The 6000-nt window shown below is 44.8% G+C and overlaps 1 pseudogene; it reads right to left on the bottom strand.

Annotated features, from left to right (window-relative positions):
• Positions 1 to 560: 560 nt before the first annotated feature.
• LOC125359282 lies at positions 561 to 5922 on the bottom strand (annotated as a pseudogene).
• Positions 5923 to 6000: the final 78 nt, after the last annotated feature.

Genomic DNA, 6000 nt, shown 5'->3' with positions numbered 1-6000 from the left:
CTGACAATTAACTTTAAAATAAATGCTTTCCTTACCAAACACGAAAGTCTATGCATGGAACTATCATCTGTGTAGGCAAAGAATTTGGGTCAGGTGAACCCTAGACACTCCCAATGCAGCCCTTTCAGTTACTGCAGGCAAATCTAGTCCTCTAGAAAGACTCTCCTCCCTCCTCCAGAATCTCTTCAAATCGCTTCTTATTCATAAGCAAGAGAAAGAACAGTCTTCCTAAGATGACAGGAGGAGACAAACATTTGTGGAGTGTTTTCTATGAGTACTTTCTGGGGCATTTCACACCCACATCTCACTAATTCCAAGAAAACATGCCTACAATTCCCTCCACTGCTCTTTTCATTACAAAAAAAGGAAGGAACCACTTCTTCCTAACTCATTTTTGGTGCCTGCAACAACCAAACATTACACCGAAAGACATGTAATAATGCCAATGAATAGAGGTGAGAATAAGGAAAAAGCAAAACAATCTACTTTCATTTGACTTAAAGGAAATAAAACCACTAATGTGCTTTACTACATACTAAAGTATCAGACAAGTGCAAACATACTGCAAAACTTTAATACAATGTGGTTAAACACAATACTCAGATATTAAACTTTTCATACACGTAAAAATCATCTTCTGAAAGATCAATGGGCTTTCTATTGTAGCTACCTTTGTGTAACTTTATGAGATTTTCCCCTCAATGTCTGACACTGATCTTGATACTTGTTGGGAAGTTTGATGTAAGATAGTAGCATCTCTACAGTTGGAGGCTTAGATTATTCCAGTGCCCATCTTCAGAATCCATCATCAGAGGACGGCTCAGCATCTTCATCCTTTACTTCTCGGTATTTCCCCAAAGACTCTCCTTCTGGATTATAGTTCTGCATTTTAATATTCAGTCTTTCAGCTAATTTTTGTGCTGCGAGCTTCACTTGCATCTCCTCATAACTCTGTTTCTGCTGTTTCTGAAGAGCCAAGGATTCCTCTATAGACAGCATCTGTGTAGGCAAATGGTGAAGTGGTAGGTGTCTCGCTGCAGTGATGTCATCAAGATGCTGCTTATCCCTGTGCCACCGCTCCTCTGAGGAAATGGGGGGTTCTCCCCTCTGACAATGACCAATTGGGTCATTCTTCTGTGATGGCAACATGTTGGTTTTAAATTTATGTGGCAGGGCACTGGGTTTTGGGCTCGCATTTCTAGCACTTTCATGTAATGAGGCTTCTTAGTGTTGTGCCAAGTCGCAAGACCACTACCAAGAAGACCACCGAGACTCAGACATTCCAAAATGCAAAAGCAAGGCAAGGCTTTATTTAAGCGAGCTGCAACTTGGGCCTCGTCCTACCCACCAACACAGTGGAGGTTAGGAGGGAGCCGGGAGCTGTGATTACACAGGGCTTATAAAGGCAAAGACCAAGGTTACAACAATCAGCTGTTCAAGCAAGCAAGATTAGGACACAGGTACAAATCTGATTGGCTCAGGGTTCGATTCTAAAATGGGGTTCACATGGTAAAATGGGGTTCACGTGGTAAAATGGGGCCTGACTTCAACGTCTGGCACTTCATTTCCCCCTTTTTCTTTTTGGTACCTTGGGAGCCAATCATGGCTCCATTCTGTCCATTTCAATGGCTTGCATGTCTAGGGGATGATATAGATGTAAGGCATGGGCAGTAGGGCCCAATGTAGTAACCAAAGGGCCTGTCACCATTTCTTACAAGTATAGTCTCTGTACCTCTGTTTTGCATTCCTCTAGTTTATCCTGCCCAAAAACAACTCTGGTCCCTCGGTTTTAAAGGGGGGCTGATGGGTGAAGATCATCCATCTTCTGTAACTTCTTCAGGCTGACTCAGGGGCGTTGAACCTTACCTAGCCAGGAACATATAACCTTATCTACTTTACCAAGGGACTGCAGGATTCCTGCAAACTGAAAATTAACTTTCAGCTATACAGACTTACCATTAGCTGTATAGTGTTTAGTATACAAATGTAAGCAACAAAATACATAAACTTCTCAGCTGTGCTCTAAGGGTCGGGTGGCTATACCCGTATTCCTGAGCAAGCCCAAAACTACCTAAAATGAGGGGGTCACTTTGGAGTGAGCTGCCAAAATAACATCAACACTAGCCAGGGTAGTAAGAAGGCAAAAAGAAAATTATAACAATATTCAGTCTAATGTTCTTTTCTTGAGGTGAAGGTGAAGTGGCTGAGTTGGGTGCTTGGAGACCTCCCATGTTCCACCACGGTAGTCATTGTCCAGGGCAAAGGGGTCAGCTGGCCTGGCATGGAAGCCCAAACCATCCCCAGTGCTGCAGCTATTCCCTGACTTTTGAGACGAAAGCCTGTCCGTTGTCTGACCCAATGGTGGATGGGAAGCCATACCTGGGTAGGATTTCTTCCAGGATCTTCTTAGCCACTACATTCTCAGTCTCATGCTTTGTTGGATAGGCTTCAACCCATCCTGAAAAGGTGTCTACAAAAGCTAGCAAATATTTGTAATTTCTGTGAAATCTACTTCCCAATACACACCTGGCCTATTCCCACAGAGGCGAGCTCCTTTAGTAATCTGTTGATTGGGGGCATTGGCAAGCTGACAGGCCTTTAACAGATCTCAATAAGGACACAATCTCAGGTCTACAAGCTTTCTTTCCTAAACAGATGTATCAGCTTAAAATTCTTACTGCCAGTCAGAGCTTTGAGTAAATGCGGGGAGGGGGGGTGAGATTGTAATCTATCCTCTCATTTGACAAACTTCCCCTTACTAACCACTATCACAGATGACTGGCAAGTTCCTGCCCACTAGACAGACATGGGCATTGGAAAGGCATGCTTATGAACTATTCTTCTAGGACTTCCCGGCTTTGATTAACTTTTGAAAGGCCAAACAGGAGTGACTCTAGGATCTGACACCATCTCTGCCATCCAAGCAGTGGCTTACTGCCTCTGGATGCTCCATCACTTTTGTACCAGGAGGAGTGACTTTCCACTAGACTTGGACTCAGGGCCTGAGCGCTGTCCCTCAGCTCTCCAGCTCAAGTCTAGCACCCTACCACTTTTGAGCTCCACACCACTCTGTTCCCAGCACTCTGCTGGCTGATTAGAGACAAGTCTCTCACAGGGACCTTTCTCTGCCCAGGCTGGCTTCGAACTGCAGATTTCAGATCAGTGAGTCTTACAAGGGGCCACTTTACTCCTATTAGAAGCAACAAGCTGGTCCACACAGAAGTAGTTTTTAAGCATGCTCTCTCACCTGGAACTTATTAAGGGTCAGTATTAGATCTCGACAAACTTGTAGGAATCAACTGTGCTTCTCTGTGGGCCTGCTGGAAACTGTTACAAAAAACCTACAAAGAAGCTGGAATGGTAATTAAACATTTTGGTAGCCATAATTCTCCTTTTCTCACTTTGCAATAATTATTTAGGACAATTTTACTTCCAAATTTCTTATCTAGAAATGTATTCTTGATTTCCAAAGCCTTTTTAACACTAACACAACACTTTAGCTTTTATCTGCGTCGGAAAAACTGAAGCTCACAGGCATTCTGAAACCAGGTGCCACCCTTTGCCTACAAGCTGCTTGTTTCAAAAGAGGCTCTTTTTTTTTTCTTCAGTCCCAGTTACTGCATGGCATGAAGACCTTTGAATTTTTCCTTAATGCAAGAATTACAATTAGAAATACTTATCCATTCAGCTTTCCAATATATTAGTGAGAAACATTGGCCCATTTTGCCATTTCTTCCTACATACATAGAGTTAATGAGAGTTTACTTCTTTCCCCATTAGTTTAATATATATATATATATATATATATATATATATATATATATATACTTTTAAATCCAAATTTCTGACACTTAGCTCTGATTTTTTTTTAAATTTTAATTAAAGAACCCTGAGAAATCCTTTAAAGCATTTGGTAATGCCCAAACTGATGACCCTTTGACTTTAAACTTAAACTTAGTTTTGCATCATACTGCAGTCTTGAACATGTTCACATTCATACATGCACACACACATACATTTTCAAAAGATCTTAAAGCGCGCAGCATAAGCATCGGCCATACATTTTACGACAAAAACCTTTAACAAATGATTTTAGCATTCTCCAGCCTCATTTTCCAGGGCTTGATAGTTTTAGTAAAACATTTTTAGTCTTAGTAAAACATTTTAGCACACCAAACAATTTACTGCTTAAGAAGGCTGGGTGGGGGTCCCCCTAGAATTCTTTTTTTGCAGACACTCTCACTGATTGACTGATTGTGGGCTGTCACCTGTACATCTTTCCAGTGAGCTAAAGTCAAGTCCAGGGGAGTGGAAGGAACGTTTCCCATCATCCATTTGTCAGTCAGGCACAGCGCAAGAAAGAAACACACAAAAATAATCACAGGCACAAAGACCAGACAACACTTACAGACAGACTTAGGGAGCCGCGGCTTACAGGTTCAATTGTGTCTCTCCTGCCCCTGTGAGGAGGCAGACCACACAGTCTCACTGTGTCTCTCCTGCCCCTGTGAGGGGGCAGACCACACAGTCTCACTGAGTCTCTCCTGCCCCTGTGAGGGGGCAGACCACACAGTCTTGAGGTTCTCTCTCTCCTGTTCCTGTGTAGGAGCGGACCAGACAACCCCGAATATAGAGTGGACTAGACAGGCGCCCGTTAGAAGGGCCTCCCGGTCCAGTCCTTCAGGTCCAGGGTGGTAGTGGGAAGCCTGAGCCCCTTGTGGAGGGCTTGAGGTGTCCCCCAAGTCCCCCAGGACTACCCATACGAGCGTGTCCACTCCTGCTGGTCCTTCACTACCTACAGATTCAAGTGGCTGGCCTAAACAGAAAACAAAACTACAAATCACACAGACACAGACACACAGAATGAACTGCCCTATTTTCTTACCTTCGGAGTCTGGGGTCTCGGGGGGTCTCTGGGGCCATCCTGGACGAGCCCCCAAATGTTGTGCCAAGTCGCAAGACCACCACCAAGAAGACCACCGAGACTCAGACATTCCAAAATGCAAAAGCAAGGCAAGGCTTTATTTAAGCGAGCTGCAACTTGGGCCTCGTCCTACCCACCAACACAGCGGAGGTTAGGAGGGAGCCGGGAGCTGTGATTACACAGGGCTTATAAAGGCAAAGACCAAGGTTACAACAATCAGCTGTTCAAGCAAGCAAGATTAGGACACAGGTACAAATCTGATTGGCTCAGGCTTCGGGGTTCACGTGGTAAAATGGGGCCTGACTTCAAAGTCTGGCACTTCATTAGGAGTCCCACTGCAAAGGTCTGTTGAGATCTCAGCACTCAGGTTTTCTTCTGAATGGAGTTCACCTTGCTCTGCAAGTGTAATTCTTTGTAAACTGTCAATAAGCAAGTTGTCGAGGCTGAAGGAAATGTCGCGATCTGCAGCAGAGTGCTGGGGGAGATGCTCGCTAGACCCAGATGAGGAAGGTCCCTTGGCTCTGCCGCTGGAAACAGGGCCCTTGCTCACTGTGTGCTCAACCTCCAGAGTGTCTTTACTACCTTTGTGAGCAGAATGCACAAGTCCCTGCTTTTCTGAGCTTGTTTCAGATGACTTGATGCTATCCACGGGGAAACAGCCAGGAACTGGTGATGAAGTATCAAGTATTTGGTCCGAATTCTGGGGCTTACCTACATCCACATCAACTCCTGCAATCGCTTTTTGCCTTAGCTTATAGTCTAAACTAATAGGATGAAACAGTTCACTTTTTCCTCTAACCTCCTCACGTTCGGCAATGGACTTTCAGTTTGGCAACAGTGCCATGGACCTTTTTACCTTTGTCAGGCAATCTGCAAACAAATTTTTCGTTGTGCAATAGTCTCTCCTGGTGCCTCAACATCTCCCGCAACTCCGTCAAACTCCACGGCCCCAAGTCCTCGGGAGCTGGGGGCTTGAAGCCACGGGGCAGCGAGGACATTCTGCGAGATCTGAGGCTGGCGAGGCAGCGCCAGACAGTTGGCTTCCTCCGCAGGCCCCACGGCGGGTGCCGGATCCG

Source organism: Perognathus longimembris, chromosome 11 (genome assembly GCF_023159225.1).
Source record: "Perognathus longimembris pacificus isolate PPM17 chromosome 11, ASM2315922v1, whole genome shotgun sequence".
NCBI classification, from domain to species: Eukaryota; Metazoa; Chordata; class Mammalia; order Rodentia; family Heteromyidae; genus Perognathus; species Perognathus longimembris.
The sequence above is the reverse complement of the archived record's forward strand: the minus strand, read 5'-3'. Positions and strand labels throughout refer to the sequence as shown.